General features: G+C 48.4%; 1 pseudogene; it reads left to right on the top strand.

Moving 5' to 3' along the window:
* LOC148147381 (uncharacterized) overlaps nucleotides 1-22,748 on the top strand; it is a 76,962-nt pseudogene that overhangs the window by 6,861 nt on the left and 47,353 nt on the right.

The following is a 22,748-nucleotide window of genomic DNA, read 5'->3' as shown; positions in this document are numbered from 1 at the left end:
CAGACAATCTGAGGGTCTAATTGAGCAGAAAGTCATGGGAGTAGATCTCAATGCCGTGGTGTGCCCCTCCTGCTCTGTGGGGAAAGTGGGACCAGAACATGTGCAGGAAGTGGCTCCAGCTGCAGCTACAGGAAGGGAGCCTGGGTTTCAGAGCTGGAGCAGAGACTGGGGACACTGTGGAGCATCTGGGAGGCTGAGGGTATCGAGGATAACACGTACAGGGAGATGGTCACACCGCAGTCTCAATCTTCAAAGTGAGAAAGTGAACGGATAATCACCAGGCAGAGTCACAGAACGATGCAGCAAGTGCAGGAATCCCCTGTGGCTGTGCCCCTGTAAAACACATAGACCCACAATGGATCCTGCTGGGGGTAATGGCCTCTCAGAGGAATGTAGTGATTCTAAAATCTGTTGCACCGTGGTTGGCTCTGCTGTAATGGAGAGGAGGAACAGTTTGGAGTGGAAGGGTGAACAGCCAATGGTTGTAGACTGCACAGGTATCAAATTCATGGCTTAAAAAAAGGAATGAGGTCCTACAAGCAGAATATTGGGATTCGTTTTCAGACGTTTCATCACCGTACTGGGTAACATCATCAGTGGATGGTATGAGGCTGTCCCTTCCTGCCTAATGCCACTCAGCTTGGGGAAATAATGGCCCGTTGTCTGTGACCAACATTCCCTCGAGTCCATGCATTGTAGAAGATGCTTGCACCTTTCCAATCGTTTTCCCCGTGTTGAACAAATGGATTCTGTGCAGATCCAACCACTTTAAATGAGCATCCACAATGACTGAAAACACGGAGTGTGTGAAAGGACTGGCGTTGTAGACATGTGACTGAGTTCAGGGTTTACCCAGTCATTCCCACAAATGTTGGGGAGCTGCTGGTGGTAATTTGTATCCTCATTAGCACTCTGGGCACTGCCCCACCAATGCAGCTATGTCATCATCCAATCCTGGCTCCCAGATGTTACTTCTCACTAACATCTTCATTTTGGAATCCCCTGGATGACCCCGGTGGAGTTCAGCCAGTATCTGTCAATGACCTTTCCTCAGGACAATCACTCTTGCTCTCCATAACAATATGCCACCCTTTATGGTGATCTGGTCTCACTGAGTCCAGAAAGGTTTCAATTCTGGTGATGGTTTCTTTCCTCTCTCACCACCAGCTGTTTTTGTTTTGCCAGGACGGGATGTTTTTGTGGCGACAATCTGATATTTTCAGTGGTGACCAGAAGGGTGTCCAGAAAGTTTAAAACCAGAACAGACTCTTCTTGTGGTGGAACCACTGGCCAGTGGGAGGCGCCTCAAGGCATCTGCATTTCCCACTTGGCCTCCCGGACAGGGGTCCAACTTGTCACTGTCTGCCTCAGAATAAGGGCCCACCACTGTATTCATCCTGAAGCTCTGGGTGGCATGGCCCAGTCCTCGTTAAGTTGCCCTAGCAGGGGATTGTGGTCTGTTCCTATTACAAATGTACACACGGAAAGGCACAGGTGGAACTTTCTCACATCAAAGGTGACCGCAAAACCTTCCTTCTCTATCTGGGCGTATCTTCGTTCAGCATCAGCCAAAATCCAGGAAGCATGCACTATCGGGCGTTCCTCTCCATTGGCCCTCCAGTGAGCCAACCCTACCCTGATACCCCACAGGGACGTATCACACATCAGCACCATATCTCGCTTGGGATTGCAGTGAGCAAATACCTGAGACAATGACAGCTGCTTCTCTACTTCCCTAAAGGCTACATCTGAGTTCCAAGGCCATTCTCAAGGCTGACCCTTTTTCAATAGAAGATGGAAGGATGCCAGAATGGAGGCCAGGTTGTGGATGAAGGTTCTGGAATAATCCACCAACCCAAGGAAAGGCTTATGCTCCGGTACAGATGAAGGAGCCTCGGGATCTTTTTTCAATGAATCTCAACCAGTTCTGTCCTATCAAGCTTGGGCCTGGGCCTTTTACTACAGTCAGTGGGAACTGACCCAGCTCCTTCTCAGAAAAGACCGGAACTGAAGTTGTACCCTTAACCTGGAAAGGCTCCCCAGTCTAGGCTCTCAGCCTGGCCGAGGTCTTACACAGACTTAAGGGTTAGAGTCCAGAGGGAATTTTGGTAAAGACTGGTTCCACAATCACTGATACAGCCGCGCTGGTATGGACCTCCATTGGAACTGGGTGACCATTTAACCAGGCCTTTATTTTGATTGGTTCTGATTTGGAGATGATGGAGCATTTTAACTGTTCCTAACCAGCTGTCGGTGAACTTTCCAGTGTGTGCACTCTCCTGGATAACGGCCTGTGGGTTCTTATTCAATTCAGACCAAGTGGGACCCCTTTGCCGTCTCGGGTCCACATACTGGCTGTGACTACAATGGTCTGCCAGGCCGGATCAAGAAGAAAACGTTAACTGGTTGTCCGAGGCTTGGCTTTGTTTTGGGGTTTTGCTGTGGGCTGTCCAAGGGTCCCTCTGTTCAGGATATGTCCTGAGTGAGGCTGTGCAATGGCCTTCCCTCATGTGGTGTTCCCAAGCTCAGTCGGCCTGGTGAGGCTGTCCACTTCCACCAACATACCCTGTAACTCCAGCTCCACTTGCTGCATTTTCCAACCACAAAGCCAGTTGTAGTGCCTGTTTGAAGTCCTGTTGGGCTTCAGCCAGTCAGTGCTTTTGCATGGTCACCTCATAAAGCCCACACACCAAACGGTGTCTCAGCATCTCACTGAGGGTTAAACCAAAATCATATTCGTCTGTCAGTTGTCTTAACCTCATCCAGGCCCTGATACGGATTTCCCTGAAAGGTTCTCACACTGTCGAGTAATACCGATGGTGTCTCAGAATGAGAGCAGGCTTGGGTCTGTAACAAACCTTCACTAAATCCATCAGCTCTTGAAATGTTTTAGTGTCTGGTGCTACAAGGAAACTCAGGCTCCTAATAACCAAAAAGGTTGTGAGCCCACGCGGTGTCAGGAAAATTACTCATTGCTTGTTATCTGCTCTAATGTCATTTGCCGGAAAAAATACTGCATTTTTCCACATTCTGGACCCAGCCTTTGACGGCAGGATTGAATGAGTCATGCTTCCCAAATAGCAGCACGATACCGGAAATGCTGACCCCAACTCAAAGACACCTGTTGCAAGTGAATCTCTTCAGGAACATGCTTTTTTCTCATCATTACAAAAATAACTCACTGAAAGCTGGTGTCCCATCACCAAGTCACCCTTTATTTACACCAACGTAGTCAATAACACTGACCCAGCTAGCTTAGAGCTGGCTCCTGGAGGGAGCAGAACCCCTGACACTCCTGTTGTATCTGTCAGCCAGGGCTCCCTGATTGGACCAGGTTAACAGCCCCAATCAGGGAACCCATATTCTCTGAGATCTACCTGACTGACCTTGTATCGGTCACTACAGTGTTCAGTAACTGCACCTCACGCTGGGTAAGCCATTGAGCCACTGCCTTCAGGAAGTCTGACAATGCTCTTGTCTCCCAGTTTAATCTTACCTCATGGTTCTTCAGATTTATCTGAGAAGGAACTGAGAAGAGACTGATGCCCCCATTGAAGCTGCTATGTTTGATCTGGTGGTGATGTGGTTTCTTTGGGGATTAACAGAGACTCAGATCAGACACCTTCGCAATTATTACAGTATGTTTATTATCAGACTGAGCATGGCAGGAAGGGATCAGAGCAGCATCACTCTCTAATCTTCATCAAACTCACTGCATGGAAAGGTTTGCCCTCATTCTAAACATTTTCTCACACGGATCCCTGCCATTGTCCCTCGGAAATCTGTAAATGACCCAGGACAGAAAATGGTGGTGAATTTGGACAGAAACGTACAGAGGAAATAGAAACATTTTGTGGAAGGATTTGATTCAAACTGTGAGCCATTTCATTTTAAATTAAAGCAGGGCTTTTTATTGAAGGTCAACTTACGGTATGGTTGTGTCAAACTGATTTACATATTTACATTTAAAACAAATGTAAATAATTGGTCCCTCAGCACACATAGTGATGACATCATGATAAAGGCTGATGGGTTCTGATGCAGAGTCACTGGACTCGGAACATTCATTCTTCTTTCTCCCCACAGATACCAGACCTGCTGAGTTTCACCAGCAATTACTGTTTTTGGTTCATGACATAGACTGAACTGTAATAAATAAGTTAATATCTGCCCTAATGTGTGAATCCCTGTTTCTTATCCAGTCCAGTGCTAACTGTCTGTGCATTTTCCAGCCTGGAGTCTGATCTACGTAAGGTCCTGATGGATATGGATTTTCCAATGGACAGTGAAACCTTTGTACTTCCAAATGCTAAGGCTGCTGTGATCAAAGTAGATGTTTTAGTATTTACAGTTACAGCCACTTTCTCATGGGTAAGTGTTTTCACAATGCAGTAATTAATAAGGGTGCAGTAAGGAAATGTGACATTGTCTGACTTGATAATATTTGAGTATTAAATACCCCCCGGAGTAAGGATCACACAAACATTTAACTGCAACAGTTCAATAGAATCAGATCGTTTCTAACTGGATAATCTGAACAATGACCAAGGGGGAAAGTCCCAGCTTTGTAGTGTTGCTTGTGATGAAACTACATGAGCCCTGTGGCCCCCTGGAGATGGGTGCTGTGGTGCCAGCTGTTTCCAGTATACCCCACATGGTACAGCCTCTTGAGAAGGTGCCCCCTGAGCCCTGTGTGTATCTGGAACCAGGTGATGAGCTGCTATCCTGGTTTTACACAGCAGCCTCCCTGCCTGATATAATACTGAATTCCCCAACTTGGACCACCCAGGGCCAAGCAACAAACATGTGCATCACAGAATCTTTATTCAGGAACATAGCCAGTGACATGGACAAATGGGAACTGACCATCCTTGTGCAGTGCCCGAGGGCCTGTCCTGGTGTTCCTGTGCAGCATTACCCCGTTGGTTACTGCATGGTTAGTGGAAGGCAGCTGACTTCCAATGGGGGAGACTGCAGGTGGCTTTTGCAGGATTTCCTGGGGAAACCCTGGGCCTGGCTTCAGGCTGCACCATCTCACAACAGACAGCAGCTGTCTGGACTGACAGGGTAAGGGACAACAGCAAGGGGACTGGTGGAGTGGCCACAGTGAGAGCACAAATGCTGTTACCCTGAGAGAGGGCAACAGGTTGATGCCCCATGGTGCCTCTGCCAGTCCCCCAGGCAGCATCCCCAGATCCCTAGTGATCTGTTGGAGGACGAGCTGCTGGCCTGCCCCAAGACCCTGCAAACCCCTTTGCCCACTGGGATCCACAGACATGTTCACAGCGGGTCTGAGCCTGCATGGGACCAAGCACGACCTCAGTCTGAACTCACACTGCAGCATTGAGGGGTTTCTTGGCTTCTGTCTGTGCTTCAGCAGAGGCTGAGACAGTGAGCACAGATACTGGATCACTGCCCTGTCAGCTGCTGTGTGTGTGTGTTAGTGTCTGTCTGTGTGTGCGTGTGTGTGCGCGTGTGTGTCTGTGTGTGCGTGAATGTGTGTGCATCTGTGTGTGCGTGTCTGTGTGTGTGTCTAAGTGTGTGCGTGTGTGTGTGTGTGTCTGTGTGTATGTCTGTGTGTGTGTGCCTGTGTGTGTGTGCGTGTGTTTGTGTGTGTGTGTCTGTCTCTGTGTGTGTGTGCATGTGTGTGTGTCTGTCTGTGTGGGTCTGTGTGTGTGTGTCTGTGTGTTTGTGTGTGTGTGCGTGGGTGTCTCTGTGTGTGTGCGTGTGTGTCTGTGAGTGTGTGTGTGTGCGTGTGTGCGCGCGTGTCTGTGTGTGTGCGCGTGTGTGTCTGTGTGTGTGTGTGTCTTTGTGTCTGTGTGTGTGTGTCTGTGTGTGTGTGCGTGCGTGTGTGTGTGTGCGTGTGTGTGTGTCTGTGTGTGTGCGTGGAAAAACAATTCGAAAGCTAACTGTGGGCGGCACGGTGGCACAGTGGTTAGCACTGTTGCCTCACAGCGCCGGAGACCCGGGTTCAATTCCCGCCTCAGGTGCCTGACTGTGTGGAGGTTGCACGTTCTCCCCGTGTCTGCGTGGGTTTCCTCCGGGTGCTCCGGTTTCCTCCCACAGTCCAAAGATGTGCAGGTAAAGTGAATTGGCCATGCTAAATTGCCCATAATGTTAGTTAAGGGGTAAATGTAGGGTTATGGGGGGGTTGCGCTTCGGCGGGTCAGTGTGGACTTGTTGGGCCGAAGGGCCTGTTTCCACACTGTAATGTAATGTAATCTAATCTAATCTAAGGATGAAAGTTAAAAAGATCTATGTGCAAGTAGAGTCAACAGTTAATTTGTTCATCTGTCGAGCAGTGATCTCTCTCTGATTAGTGATCCGGAAGGTATTAAGAATCAACCATGCAGAACAGGGCTGAAGTCACATCTTAGTTTGAATAAAATGTGAGACGCTGCCTTTTGGGAAAACACATTTTAGCAGGACTTATACAATTAATAGTAAGGTCCGAGGGAGTGTTGCCGAGCAAAGAGACCTTGGAGTGCAGGTTCATAGCTTCTTGAAAGTAGACTCACCGGTAGACAGGATAGTGAAGAAGGCGTTTGGTATGCTTTCCTTTATTGGTCAGAGTATTGAGTACAGGAGTTGGGAGGTCATGTTACAGCTGCACATGACATTGGTTAGGCCACTGTTGGAATATTGCCGACCATTGATCCTCATGTGAGGTAAACCTGATGTACGAACTCTCAAATTTCTGTGACCATATGCATGTCCAGCAGTCTCTTAAATATCCCCAATGACCTGGTTTCCACAACTGCTGCTGGCAACGCATTCCATGCTCTCACAACTCTCTGCGTAAAGAACCCGCCTCTGACATCCCCTCTATACTTTCCGCCCAACAGCTTAAAACTATGACCCCTCGTGTTAATAATTTCTGCCCTGGGAAAAAGTTTCTGGCTGTCAACTCTATCTATGCCTCTCATTATCTTGTACAACTCAATTAGGTCACCTCTCTGCCTTCTTTTTTTCAAGCGAAAAAAAGTCCGAGCTCAGACAACCTCTCTTCGTAAGATAAGCCCTCCATTCCAGGCAGCATCCTGGTAAACCTCCTCTGAACTCTCTCCAAAACATCCACATCTTTCCTATAATAGGGCGACCAGAACTGGACACAGTATTCCTAGTGTGGTCTAACCAAAGTTTTATAGAGCTGCAACAAGATCCCACGACTCTTAAACTCAATCCCCCTGTTAATGAAAGCCAAAACACCATATGCTTTCTTAACAAACCTGTCCACCTGGGTGGCAATTTTAAGGGATCTATATACCTGCACACCAAGATCCCTCTGTTCCTCCACACTGCCAAGAATCCTGTCTTTAATCCTGTATTCTACTTTCAAGTTCAACCTTCCAAAATGCATTGCTTTGTATTTATCCTGGTTGAACTCCATCTGCCACCTCTCAGCCCACCTCTGCATCCTGTCAATGTCACGCTGCAGCCTACAACAGTCCTCTATACTGTCAACGACACCTCCAACATTTGTGTCATCTGCAAACTTGCTAACCCATCCTTTAATCGCCTCATCCAAGTCATTAATAAAAATTACAAACAGTAGAGGCCCAAGAACAGAGCCCTGTGGAACACCACTCACCACTGACTTCCAGGCAGAATATTTTCCTTCCACTACCACTCGCTGTCTTCTGTCAACCAGCCAATTCTGTATCCAGACAACTAAATTTCCCTGTATCCCCTGACCTTCTGAACGAGCCTACCATGGGGAACCTTATCAAATGCCTTACTGAAGTCCATATACACAACATCCACCGCTCGCTCCTCATCAACTTGTCTAGTAACATCCTCAAAGAACTCAATAAGATTTGTGAGGCATGACCTGCCCCTCACAAAGCCATGCTGACTGCCTTTAATCAAGCCATGCTCTTCCAGATGGTCATAAATCCTATCCCTGAGAATCCTTTCTAACACCTTGCAGACGACAGAAGTGAGACTTACTGGTCTGTAATTTGCGGGTATTTCCCTATTTCCTTTCTTGAAGAGAGGAATTACATTTACCTCTCTCCAGTCCTCTGGTACGACTCTGGTGGGGAGCGAGGATGCAAAGATCTTCCCAAGTGGCGAAGCAATCACATTTCTCGCTTCCCAAAGCAGCCGAGGACAAATCTGGTCTGGCCCTGGCGACTTTTCAATCTTAATGTTTATCAAACTTTTCAGCACATCAGCTTCCTCAATCTCTATCTGTCCCAGCATGCTTACCTCCTCCTCCATGGTTTCATTCACGACAAGGTCATTTTCTTTTGTAAAGGCAGAAGCAAAAAACTCATTTAGGGCTTCCCCTGCCTCCTCAGACTCTGTACACAAGTTCCCAATGCTATCCCTGATCGGCCCTACTCTTTCTTTGATCATTCTCTTATTCCTCACATACGTGTAAAATGCCTTTGGATTCTCCCTAAACCTTCTTGCCAAGCCTTTTTCGTGCCCTCTCCTGGCTCTCCTCAGACCATTTTTGAGCTCCTTCCTCACCTGCCTGTAATCCTCTAGGGCTGAGCTTGACCCTCGCTTCCTCCACCTTACGGAAGCTGCCTTCTTTCTTTTGACGAGAAGCTCCTCCGCTCTCCTCATCCAAGGTTCCTTTATCTTACCCCTTCTTGCCGTTCTCATAGGAACACTTAGCCTTGCCATTGCTCCGAAACACAGTCTTTCCAAAATCACCTTTTGTCAGGTTTTAGCTCAACCGTGTTACTTCCATTTCAGAGCAACAGCCAACCTTTGAACCCTGGATCATGTGATGTTCTCCTATTGGTTGAACCAGGTGAATAGCCCAATCAGGGAGTGCATATTCTCTGAGGGCCTGCTGCCTGACCTTGTTCCAATCCCTGCACTTTCCCCAATTGAGAGCAATAAATTTGTATCCGAGAGAGTAAATCAAGGGAAATGGGAGTGAGCCGACAAGACTAGACTCTCACAGCTCCCTTTGCACTCCTCAGTTTTCACAACTCTCCCCCCTGTCCCTCCAATGCTGTCACAGTTCCCTCTTCCCACCCACACTCTCACAGCTCTGGGAACACAGTGATTTTTGTCTAAAGTTTGGGAGTCACTGATCCACACACTTTCCCTGCTCCCGATGCTCCAGCTGTTCTCTCCTCCTGGGCACCTTCCGGAAAGGATCCTCAGGGACAAGGGGTGGCCATTGCAGACACAGACACGTGTCCAACCCTCCCATTATAGCAGGGGAAAGGGACACGGCCTGTCACAGTGTGACCCAGCAATGCATGAGCAGGCCCTTGGCCTCTTAAACATGTGATCCCATTGGCTGGTCTGCACTATGTCCCAGAAAGGGCCTCCCATACTGTCCCTGTGCTCTGTGCAACCTCACACTGCAGAGGGGGGAGGCCTTTCATCAGGACCACATCATCAATTGTCACTCCTCATCTGACCAGGAGGATGTAGAGGGGGTAAGGGGGTCTAGGGCCCAGACTCTCCACACACAGTGACCCAGCTGAGGTAATGACCAAACACTGCCTTCCCTGATGTCCTTGGGAGCTGTTCATTCACTGCCTGAGGCCTGAAGGACCCTGACATGCTGTGGGACTGCCTCACAGCTACAGGAGCTCACTGTGTCCCCATGGCTACTGGAGGTGCTGGGGTCACTGGCAGAGGGAGTGAGGAGGCTCTGTGTGTACTCGGAGCACACTGACAGAAGGCCCCGAGACAGAGGGAGCCTCTTATCCTCCACTGCAAGGGACACCTGCCCCATTGTGTATTGGGGAGATGGAGGAGCCCCTGGGAGAGACTCTCCAGCTATGTTGTTCCTCTCTCACCTGGTCACTCTGTGGGAGTGTATCCATCAAGTGACCTGCTGGATGTGGCTCTCCATGAGGGGCACACACCCATCGATACAGGAAGCACAACACACCCACGGCTGGGACAGGATAGCACCGATGGCCTGAATGGACTCCTCCATTGTCCACCCATGGGGGTGTCAGCCTCTAGCAGCTCCCTCACCTCTCGCTGTGACTGCAGCAGGTTCAATGTTACTGACTGCAGAGGCCCCTCATCAGCCTGGGGCTCAGCATGGGCCTGGCCTCTACCAGACCTCTGTCTGTCAGTGGCTTCAGTCATCACAGCCTCCATCAGCTGCTCAGGAGAGGCAGGGATGTACTCACCAGCTTGTGACATTGTATCAGACAGTGAGCAGATAGCCACTGCCCGGAGAGGGTCTGTGTTGGGTGGGGGGGGGGGGGGTGTTGGGGAATGATGTGATGCTGCATCTTCTGAAGGACCCTCCTTCTCCGAGTGGAATACAGCTCCCTGGTCTCAGCAGCTGACTGTCCTTCTGGAGCACGGAGTCCTGTCTGAGAAAACACAAACAGTCAGGGGGTAAGGGCTTCAGATCCCCTCCTCCCAGCCCTGCCCTGCCTGTTGTGAATCTCTGTGTGCCCAGTGGTGACACAGGAGCTCAATGCCCCCTCACTCTCTTTACTGTTCCACCTCACGGCGGGAATGGACTGGAAATCAATCCCTGCTATTCCCAGACTCATGACAAAAGTTAATGATTTTTGCATCATATTCAAAGCTCCCTCATTTACTTGTCTTTTTAGATCCAGGTTAACAGAAAACATGGACCAGGTTTTCATACTAAACTATTTCCTTCAATTTATTCCTGGTACATCGGTGTCACTGGCGAGGTCAGCATTTCTTGCCCGTTGGTAATTCCCTTTGAGAAGGTGGTGGTGAGCTGCGTTCCTGACCCACTGCTGTCCAACTCAGACTTTATTGCGATTGACACAACTGAGTGGCTTGCTCGGCCATTTCAGAGGGCAGTTGGAAATCAACCAAGTGATCCTGATGAACAAGATCGCTCTGCTCACAGGATGAAAAGTTCTTTGGGGATGGTGCCAGGCCCTGTCTTTCAGTGAGGGGACACTGAGATTGGCACCTCATTACCCACTCCCACTTACCCATTCAGCATGTCCCTCACCCCTGGGTCTGATCACCATTGGGCCTTTTCCTTGTGTGGGAACAGCACCCGCTCCTAGTGCCAACACCAAGATGGGCCCCATCTTTAAAACCAGAGGGTACAGGGAGGCTCCAAGTCCATAAACTGCATTTTCTGTCTGATTCCCATTCAAACTTCCTGAAAGATTGATGAACTGTGGAATGCTGGGATAGTCCAACAGGTTTATTTGGAAGCTCTAACGTTCAGAGGCGCTGCTCCTTCATCAGGTGGTTGTGGAGTATAAGATTGTAAGACACAAGATTAAGAGCAACATTTTGTGATCTGTCTTATGATCCTACACACAACCACCTGATGAAGGAGCAGCGCTCCGAAAGTTAGTGCTTCCAAATAAACCTGTTGGACTGTAACTAGGTGTTGTGGGATTTTTAACTTTGTCCACCACAGTCCAACACCAGCTCCTCCAAATCATATCCCTCATTCAGAGTGAAGGTCGAATTGACAGATCGTCAACTCCCTTAAAACCCACTCTCTGCCTCGTTCAACCTGTCACCATGGAATTATTAAACAACAAGGTTACATTGTCACTGGCTTGTTCAGTAAAAGACACTGGAAACTATTACAAACAATCTTATTATCATTGTGCAGGTGGGCCCTGATGGTCGGATGGAGGTCACTGCTGTTCAGATTTATTTGCCATTTGCGTCACCTATATTCGGGAACCCGAGGGCCGTTGACACTCAGTTGAAGAACGAACCCTCCGTCCAGGTAATGGAAGGAACCCACTCCCTCTGAATCTGTATTGATATGGATTCCAGACTGTCAGTGTTTCTGTTTGTTATTCCCCTTGTGGATGAATCTGGGGATTATTCTCTCTTTATCTGGAACCTGCTGTGTCTCCAGTATTTCTGACATGGCTCCTCCTCACTTCAGCTAAAGGCAGGCTTGAATTCCTGGGCTTCAAGTGAACAAGATCTTACATTTACAATCATCATGATATCATCTGAGTATATCCGAGTTTTCCCACCCCATCTCCTTCTATATACCGCGATAATAAATCTGTTTATTCACCAAACATCGAACTACAGGAGATTAAGGTGACACGGTGGCTCAGTGACTAGCTGCCTCACAGCGCCAGGGACCCAGGTTCGATTCCAGCTTCAGGCGACTGTCTGTGTGGGGCTTGCACATTCTCCCCGTGTCTGCGTGGGTTTCCTCCGGGTGCTCCAGTTTCCTCCCACAGCTCAAAGATGTGCAGGTTAGGTGAATTGGCCAAGCTAAATTCCCCATAGTGTTCACGTGTATCTAGGTGAGGTGCAGTAGTCGGGGAAAATGTACAGTAATAGGGTAGGGGAATGGGTCTGGGTGGGATCCTCTTTGGAGGGTTCGTGTGGACTGGTTAGTAAATGGCTTGTTTCCACATTGTAGGGATTCGATGATATTATTGATCCAGACCTGTGGACAGCAGTATGTCCACAATCAGGATGTTATTCAGTGTAAACGGCTGGGACAGGGGCCTCAATATTAATGGGGAATTGGAGAGGGTGCAGGGAGCCCAGCAGGGGGTGAAGGACCTGACCAAGTCGACAAACAGGAGGCTGGAAGAACACAGCAAGCCCGGCAGCATCAGGAGGTGGAGAAGTCAATGTTTCAGGTCTAACCCTTCATCAGGACTGGATTTGGGGATAGGGGTGGGGGGTGCGGGGGGGAGCTGCAGATAAAGAAAGGGGAGGGGAAGGGTTGGAAGAGCAGCAGAATGGTGAGGCAGTGATGGGTGAACACGGGAAGTGGGTACGACCTGGTTGGTCGATGGGAGGGATCGGTCCAGTTGGGAGCTGGAAGGAAGGGTCAGTGGGTGGAATGGAAGGGAGGGGGCGGGTCTAGAAAGGGAGCTCGGGAGGATGGGTGGGAAGATTATTGGAAATTGGGGAACTCAATGTTAAGTCCTTTGGGCTGTAGGCTGCCCAGGTCGACCTGACAAGGCTGGGGAGGTGGAGCTCCTCATGATCTTCCCTGGAGGGAGACATTTCCATCATTCTGTCCAGCCTCCCGAGTGACAGTCGGCCAGACTGACTGCCTGGTTTACAGCAAGAGCAGAAATGTTGGGGAGATCTCATGAAACATGCAAGAGCAGGAATTGGAATGAAATGAGAAAGTGCTGGAGAAACTCAGCAGGTCTGGCAGTATCTGTGGAGAGAGAAACAGAGTTAATGTTATCCGTCCAATCTGGCTTTTCTGATGAACTGAGGAGATGTGCTGGGAGTGTGGCTGAATTAGGCCGGGTGTGAATTGTTGTATTTCCCAATGACAGGTTGTGGTGTCGAGATAAAGCCGTGTGTTTACAGTTTGTCAGGTATTACACCAGACTGTGGGGCTTCCTACTTGGTTTACATTTGGATCCCATGAATATTCATGAACATAAAAACCCAGTCCCTCCTTGAAGCCCCAGTCAGCAGTGTGTGAGAATCTGGTGAGCCCGGTTCACGTTAGTTTCCCGGTGATGTACAGAGGCAGGTTTCTGCAGTTTGGTCTGAGGGCAGCACTTTCTCTTGGTTACGGCACAAGGGAGAGGGACAGAAAGCTGGCAGCTGGCATGGAGCATTGGGAATGGCCAGGTTGTGGCAGTGAGGGGAGCTGGGGGAATGGGGTCAAGGGGGTGGAGGGATACACAAGGAATTCAGGGGAGGGCAGAGGTGGGATAGGGAGTGGAGATAGACTGGGAACAGTCAGGCAGGGTAAGGAAATGAGGGGCCTTGAAGGGGGTGTCAGTCCTGTCCACATTTGGCTCCACCTCAGGCTGTTAGCTGATAAAGTCATTCCCGGACGATGAGTTTATCTGTTCCCACTGAGGCACATCCCACAAGGAGCTGGTGATGGTCTGTTCCTCACCTGAACCACGGTGAGAGCAACATGCAGAGGCAGTGAGGCTCTGGGTGGACAGGGTGGATCTGACAGGGAGTACCCTCTCTCCTCCAGCTGGGATCAGAACAAGGTCAACTCCAGTGAAACCAAATGGGAACCTTCTGGATATACAGAACGCCCAAGGCCCAGGTAACTTTAATTGTGTCCCAATCCCAGCTGATGGTGATACTGGACACATCAGATCTCAGAGTGAAACCTGACCTGATAAACCACAGTAATATGGAACAAAGAACGGTGGGTGCTGGAAATCAGAAACACAACACAAAGTGCTGGAGAAACTCAGCAATTCTGAAGAAGGATCACTGGACTGGAAACATTAACTCTGTTTTTCTCTCTGTACATGTTGCCAGATCTACTGAGTTTCTCCAGCACTTGCCTGTTTTCTTTCAGATTCCCAGTATCCACAGATCTGTGTTTTATATTGGGCTGAGGCGGGTGTTGGGTACATTCCCTACGGCTGTGTCCCCACAGACATGGCCCGTGGTTGAACTCCAGACAAAGTGGAAGATGTTTTGAGTGACCTCCACTGTCCAGGAGTGGAGTATGGGCCAAAGTGACAGCACATTGAGAAATGAAGAAGCATCTCCCAGCTGGTGACCAGCTCCTTAACTCCAATGGAGAGGGAATGTCACTTCCCCATCCCAGTTTCAGTCACATCACAGTGACCCACACCTTCCAGGTTCTAGCACACGCCTCGGCTCCTCTGAATCACATTCCCAGCACCTTCAGGTAGTCTGCTCGGACAGGGCAAAGGGCAAAGGATTGATTGGCCCAGTTCTGAAAAGGAACAGGAGCCCATTCTTGCTGCAGTTGATCTTGTGTCCTGAAGCCAGTTTGAACTGGTCACAGATTCTCATCAATCTGATCACTGACGGTGGATCTGTGCAGAAAGCAGTGATGTTTTCCATGTGCAGGGATGATTTGAACTCAGTGCCTGCGGTACCTGGCATTTTCCCTTTTTCTACACCTGCCTCCTTCCTATTGTACTCAGTAAATGGTTCAATACAGCACACAAACAGGGCGGGAGAGAGGACAGTCCTGCCTGGCTCCATCTCTGATCGGAAAGCTTTCCGATTCCCACCCATTATTTAAACTGTCCCACTGATGTTTGGGTAGAGCAGATGGATCCAATTGTGGAGTCCCTGCATTAACCCCATTTGAAGAGCAAGTTGATTAAGTAGGTGTTGGATATTCTTCCAAAGGCCTTCTCCTGGTCCAAGCTGACAAGACGCCTCCGAACCCCTCTGGCCTCACTGAGGTGTTTGTCCAGACTCTCCCTCATACTGCTGTCTGAGACCTCCATGAGAGAGAACAGCAAGGACTGTGAGGTCTTTCTGCCTGTGGAGTTCCTGCATTAACCCCATGAACGTTGAGCCCAGTTGAAAAAAAACATATCAAAAGAGAAGCTGCTGTTGTCAAGTGACAGGACTAAAGTAACACAGAAAGGCAGAAAATCAAAGGATACTTGTCGGTTCATTCACACCGAAGAACTACTGTCTGTTTAGCTGTCTCCAGTAAGGCGAAAACAGCACAGACCAATTATACCTGTGTGAGCTGAATGAGGAACTTTAATGTGGAAACACGGTGATCCTCCTGTTAATGTACCTGTCCAAATATCTATTAAAAGTTGTAACTGTACCTGCATCTGCCACTTCCCCTAACAGTTCATGCCACATATGAACCAGCCTCTGTGTGAGAACATTTCCCCTCAGCTTCCTTTTAAATCTTTCTCCACTCAGTTTAAAATTATGCGCTCTAGTTTTGAACTCCCTAACTCTTTGGGAAAAGAGTTTGTCACTTACCTTATCCATGCCCCTCATGATTTTATAAACATCCATAATTAATTGGGGGAGGGGAAATTATATCGCTATTAGACAGGAGCTGTGGAGTATAAATTGGGAACATTATTCTGCGGGAACTGTACAACAGAAATATGAAGGCTGTTTAAGAAACACTGGTTGTGAGTGTTGGATAACTTTGTCCCACTGAGACAGGCAAAGGAATGGGAAGGTGAAGGAGCCTTGGATGGCAAGAGAAGAGGAGCTTCTTGTCAAGAGGAAGAAGGAAACTTACTGAAGGTTTTGGAAGCAAGGATTTGGCACAGCTTTAGAGGAATACAGTATAGCTAGGAAAGAAGTCAAAAAATGAACTGAGGAGAGCTAGGAGGGGGCATGAAAAAGCCTTGGGGGGAAGGATTAGGAAACACCCAGAGGCGGTCTACACTTACGTGAGGAATAAGAGACTGATCAGCGAGAGGGTAGGGCCGATCAGGGATAGTGGAGGGAACTTGTGCCTGGAGTCTGAAGAGGTAGGGAAAGCCGTAACTGAGTTTTTTGCTTCAGTATTCACTAGAGAGAGGGACCTCGGTGATAATGAGAACATTGTGGACCAGGTTAATAAGCTTGAACAGATTGACATTAAGGAAATGGATGTGCTGGAAATTCTGGGAAGCATCAAGTTAGATAAGTCCCCAGGGCCAGACCAGATATATCCGAGGTTACTACAGGAAGTGAGGAATGAGATTACTACACCTCTGGTGATGATTTTTGCATCCTCACTCTCCATGGGAGTAGTACAGGATGATTGGAGGGAGGAGAATGCTGTTACTCTGTTCAAGAAAGGGAATAGGGAAATCCCTGGGAATTACAGACCAGTCAGTCTTACGTCTGTGTTAAGCAAGGTGCTGGAAAGGATTCTGAGAGACAGGATTTATGACCATTTGGAAAGACATTATTTGATTAAACACAGTCAGCATGGCTTTGTGAGGGGCAGGTCATGCCTCACTGGCCTTATTGAGATCTCTGAGGATGTGATGAGACAAGTTGACGCAGGTTGAGCAGGGGATGTGCTGTAAATGGATTTCAGTAAGGCATTTGATAAGGTTCCCAGGGCAGGCTCATTCAGAATGTTAGGAGGTATGGGATATCAGGAATTTTGGCTGTCTGGATAAAGAATTGGCTGGCCGAAAGAAGACAGCGAGTGGTCGTGGATGGAAAGTACTCCTCCTGGAGCTCGGTGACCAGTGGTGTCCCACAAGGATCTGCTCTTGGGTGTCTGCTCTTTGTAGTTTTTATAAGTGACTTGGATGAAGAAGTGGAAGGATGGGTTAGTAAGTTTGCCAGTGACACAAAGGTCAGTGATGTCGTGGATCGTGGCGAGGGCTGTTACAGACTACAACGAGACACTGACAGGATGCAGAGCTGGGCTGAGAAGTGGCAGATGGAGTTAAACCTGGTTAAATAAGAAGTGATTCATTTAGGAAGGTCAAATTTAGATGTTGAATACAGGGTTAAAGCCAAAACAAATGCTATACTGGATGCTGGGATCCAAGGTAGACAGGAGGAGGCTGGAGGTAGAACACAGCAAGGCAGGCAGCATCAGGAGGTGGAGAAGCTGATGTTTTGGGTGTAACCCTTCTTCAGGACTGGGGCTGGGTGTGGGAGGGGGGGGGGAGCTGCAGATAAAACGGGTGGTGGGTGTAAGGTTGTAAAGTAGGGTTAGGTGAAGACAGGTAGAGGGGACGACCTGGTTGGTCAATGGGTGGAATGAATCCAATTGGTGGCAGGGAGCAGTGGAAGGGATGGGGAGGGGCTGGGAAGGGAGTTGGGGGATGCGAAGAGAGATTATTTGAAATTGGAGAACCCAATATTGAGTCATCTGGGGTGTAGGCTGCCCAGGTGGAAGATGGGGTGTTGTTCCTCCAATTTGCAGTGTGTTTCATTGAGGCAATGGAGGATGCCAAGGATGGTCATGTCAGAAAGGGAGTGGGAAGGGGAATTAAATTGGGGGATGAGTGGGAGGTCCGGTCGGCCCTTGCGGACCCAGCTGCGAAGTTCGGTGAACCATTCCCTAAGACAACATCGGGAGCACCTGATGCAGTAAACAAGGTTGGAAGAGAGGCAGGTGAACCTCAGTCTCACCTGGAAGGACTGTTTGGGGCCCTGGATGGAGGTGACCGGCTGGTGTACCTGCAGGTTCTGCATCTTTTCCGGTTACCGGGGAAGGTACTTGGTGGCTCGAAGGGGTTGGTGGGGAGAGTGGCACAAACCAAGGATTGTCGAAGGGAATGGTCCTTGCGGAATGCAGAGAGGGGCGGGGACTGGAAGATGGTCTTGGTGGTGGGGTCTAATTGGAGTTGGCGGAAGGGTTTGAGGATGAAGCGTTAGATGCGGAGACTATTGGGGTGGTAGGTGAGTACAAGGGGGACCCAGCCTTTATTGCATTGGGAAGGGCGGGGGTTTGGAGCAGTGGGACGGGGAATGAAGGTGGTGCAGTGGAGAGCGGTTTGGATGACAGAGGGAGGAAAATCTTGCTGCTCGAAATAGGTGGACTTCTGGGATATTCACGAGTGGAAAGTTTCCTTGTCCGAGTAGATGCAGCAGAGGTGGAGGAATTGGGAGAATGGGATGGAGTTCTTGCAGGATACTGTGTGGGAGGAGGTGTGGTCCAGGGAGTTATTGGAATTTGTGGGTTTGTAGTAAACATCCGTCTGGTGACTCGCCGGAGATGGAAACGGTGAGGTCAAGAAATGGGAGGGAGGTGTCCAAGATGGACCAAGTGAATTTGAGAGCAGGATGGAACTTGCGGGCGAAGTCGATGAACTGCTCCAGTTCAGTCTGGGGGCAGGAAGCTGCACCGATGCAGTCATTGATATAATGGCAGAAGAGTTGGGGTACATTGCCTGTGTAGGTGCTGAAGAGGGACTGTTCGATATAGCCAACAAAGAGGCAGGCATAGCTGGGGCCCATGTGGGAACCCATGGCCACCTCTTGGATTTGGAGGAAATGGGAGGAGTTAAAGGAAAAGTTATTGAGGGTGAGGCCCAGTTTGGCGAGACAGAGGAGGGCATTGGTGGAGGGGGACGGGATGGGTCTGTTGGAGAGGAAGAAGCAAAGGGCCTGGAGGCCATCCTTGTGAGATATTAACATGTATAAGGACTGCACATCGATAGTGAAGAGATAGCACTGGGGGCCAGGGAACTGGAAGTTGCTGAAGAGATGGAGAGCGTGGTTGGTGTCGCAGATGGAGGTGGGAAGTGCCTGAACAGAGGGGCAGAGGATGGAGTCGAGGTAAGACGAGATGAGTTCATTGGGGCAGGAGCATGCCGAGATGATGGGTCGGTCGGGGTAGTTGGGCTTGTGGTCCTTGGAGAGCAGGTCGAACCGGGCAGTGTGGAGCTGGGGGACTATGAGTTTGGAGGCAGTGGAGGGGAGATCACCGGATGCAATGAGGACACAGACAGTGCGGGTGATATTGGCTTTTGGCTTAAAGCCAGGATTGTGGGCAGAGTGGAGGAACGGTGGGATGTTGGGGCCCACGGACATAGATCCCTCAAAGTTGCTGCCAACTTGATCGGGTTGTTAAGAAGGTGGACAGTGTTTTGGTTTTCATTAACAGGGGGATTGAGTTTAAGAGCCAGGAGGTTATGCTGCAGCTCTATAGGACCCTGGTTAGACCACACTTGGAATAATGTGTCTAATTCTGGTCACCTCATCAGGGGAAGGATGTAGATGCTTCAGAGAGGGTGCAGAGGAGATTTACCAGGATGCTGCCTGGATTGGAGGACTTGTCTTATGAAGAGAGGTTGAGTGAGCTTGGGCTTTTTCCACTGGAGAGAGGAAGAGAGAGAGGTGACTTGATAGAGGTGTACAAGGGAATGGGAGACATAGATAGAAGAGATAGCCTGAGACTTTTCCCCAGGGCAGTAATGGCTGTCACAAGGGATCATAATTTTAAGGTGATAGGAGGAAGGTATCGGGGTGATGTCAGAGGCAGGTTCTTTACTCAGAGAGTGGTGGGTGCGTGGAATGCACTGCCAGTGGTGGTAGTAGAGTCAGAGACATTAGGGATGTTTAAGCGACTGCTGGACAAGCACATGGATGGCAGTAACCTGAGGGATGTGTAGATTAGATTGATCTTAGATTAAAGTAAATGCTCAGCACAACATCGTGGGCTGAAGGGCCTGTCCTGTGCTGTACTGTTCTGTGTTCTGTGTTCGAAGGTCACTCTTTAACCTCCTACGCTGCAGTGAAAAAGTCTTGTAGCTTATCCAGCCACTCCTTTTAACTCAAACCCTCCATTCCTTATACCATCTTTGTGAACCTTTTCTACATCCTCTCCAATTCAACCATATCCTTCCTGTACCATGGCAACCAGAACAGTACACAGTACAGGTACACAATCCTTTATCCAAAATTCAAAACTCCAAAAGCTCCAAAATCCGAAATCGTTTTTGTGGAGTGTGGAGCGCCATTTTGGCGTGTGTACAGGTGACCCACTCGATTTGTGTCACTCAGATGTGACATGGTGGTGTGGCCCAGCACTGGCAGGCATCAATTGTGTCTCAGTGCTTGTACTGTTCACACGTGTATCTGCTGTTAGGTAATACTTTTCTCATTTCACAGTGACAATGTCATTTATTCCGAATCTGAAAAATTCCCCCAAATTCCGATAAAAAGCTGGCCCCAAGGATTTTGGAAAAAGGATTGTGTAACTGTACCTCACCAATTGGCCTCACCAATGTCCTGTAAAATCACACCATGACATCCCAACTGTTTTACTCAATGGTCTCAGCAATAAAGGTGCCAACCACCTTCTTTCCCACCCCGTCTACCTGTGACACAACTTTCAATGAACTATGTACCTGAACCCCGAGGTTTCTCTGTTCTACAACATTCCCTCAGGCCCGACCATTAACTGTGTAGGTCCTGCCCCTGTTTGTTTTACCAAAATGCAATACCTGACATTTATTCAAATTAAACTCCATCTGCCACACCTCAGCCCATTGGCCTAATTGATCAAGATCCATTTATAATCTCAGATAATCGTCATCTCTGTCTCTAACACCACCAATTTTGGTGTCATCTGCAAATTTACTGGCCCTGCCTCTTATATTCTCATCTAAATCATTTATATCAATGACAAATAACAGTGGGCCCAGTGCTGATCTCTGTGGAACACTGCTGGTTACAGACCTCCAGTCTGACATACAACCCTCCACCACCACTCTCTGTCTCCTACCATGAAGCCAATTTTGTATCCAATTGACAAGTTCACCCTGAATCCCATGTGATCTAATTTTAAGGTGGGGTTGGGACCCAGTGAGGAAAGACGTCAATCTGAGATTGGTACAGTTGAGAACAAAAGCGAGTCAATTAGTCAGGACAGGCAGGAACAAGGTAGGACTGATTAATTAAACTACATTTATTTCAATGCAAGAGGTCTAACAGGGAAGGCAGATGAATTCAGGGCAGATTAGGAATATGGGTCTGGAATATTGTAGCAATTACAGAAACGTGGCTCAGGGATGGACAGGACTGGCAGCTTAATGTTCCAGGATACAAATGCTTTAGGAAGGACATAAAGGGAGGCAAGAGAGGAGGGGGAGTGGCATTTTTGAAAGCTGTACTGAGGGAGGATATTCCTGGAAATACATCCACGTAAGATATTTGTGTGGAAGTGGGAAATAAGAAAGGGATGATCACCTTATTAGGATTGTATTATCGACCCCTTAATCGTCAGAGGGAAATTGAAAAACAAAATTGTAAGGAGATCTCAGTTATCTGTAAGAATAATAAGGTGGTTATGGGAGGGGATTTTAAATTTCCAAACATAGAGTGGGACTGCCATAATGTTGAAGGTTTAGATGGAGAGGAGTTTGTTAAGTGTTTACAAGAAAAATTTCTGATTCAGTGTGCGGATGTACCTACTAAGGATGGTACAAAACTTGACCTACTCTTGGGAAATAAGGCAGGACAGGTGACTAAGTTGTCAGTGGTGGGTGGGGCACTTTGGGGCCAGCGACCGTAATTCTACTAGATTTAAAATAGTGATGTAAAAGAATAGACCAGATCTAAAAGTTGAAGTTCTAAATTGGAGAAAGGCCAATTTTGATGGTATTAGGCAAGAACTTTCAAAAGCTGATTGGGCACAGATATTCGCAGGTAAAGGGACGGCTGGAAAATGGGAAGCCTTCAGAAATTAGATAACGAGAATCCAGAGAAAGTATATTCCTGTTAGGGTGAAAGGAAAGGCTGGTAAGTATAGGGAATGGTGGATGACTAAAGAAATTGAGAGTTTGGTATAGAAAAAGAAGGAAGCATATGTCAGGGAGAGGCAGGATAGATCAAGTGAATTATCAGAAGAGTATAAAGGCAATAGGAGTAAACTTATGAGGGAAATCAGGAGGGCAAAAAGGGGACATGAGATAGCTTTGGCAAATAGAGTTAAGGAGAATCCAAAGGGTTTTTACAAAAATGTTAAGAAACAAAGGGTAACTAGTGAGAGAATTGGATCCCTCAAAGATCACCAAGGAAGCGTTTGTGTGGAGCCGCAGGAGATGGGGCAGATAGTAAAGGAGTATTTTGCATCAGTACTTACTGTGGAAAAGGACATGGAAGATATAGAATGTTGGGAAATATATGGTGACATCTTGAAAAAAGTCCATATTACAGAGGAGGAAGTGCTGGATGTCTTGGAACACATAAAGGTGGATAAATCCCCAGGACCTGATCAGGTGTACCCTAGAGCTCTGTGGGAAGCTAGGGAAGTGATAACTGGGCCTCTTCCTAAGATATTTGTGCCATCATTAGTCACAGGTGAGGTGCCAGATGTTGGCTAATGTGGTGCCACTGTTTAAGAAGGGTGGTAAGGACAAGCCAGGGAACTATAGACCGGTGAGCCTGACATCGGTGGTGGGAATGGTGTTAGAGGGAATCCTGAGGGACAGGATGTACATGTATTTGGAAAGGCAATGACTGATTAGGGATACTCAACATGGCCTTGTGCATGGGAAATCATGTCACACAAACTTGATTGAGTTTTTTGAAGAAGTAACAAAGAGGATTGATGAGGGCAGAGCAGTAGATGTGATCCATATGGACTTCAGGAAGGAATTCGACAAGGTTCTCCATGG

The sequence above is a fragment of the Chiloscyllium plagiosum genome, unplaced genomic scaffold (assembly GCF_037043375.1).
Source record: "Chiloscyllium plagiosum isolate Xiang-an unplaced genomic scaffold, Cpla_swu_hap1 HiC_scaffold_17, whole genome shotgun sequence".
Taxonomy (NCBI): Eukaryota; Metazoa; Chordata; class Chondrichthyes; order Orectolobiformes; family Hemiscylliidae; genus Chiloscyllium; species Chiloscyllium plagiosum.
This window is presented reverse-complemented; position numbering and strand designations above follow the sequence as displayed.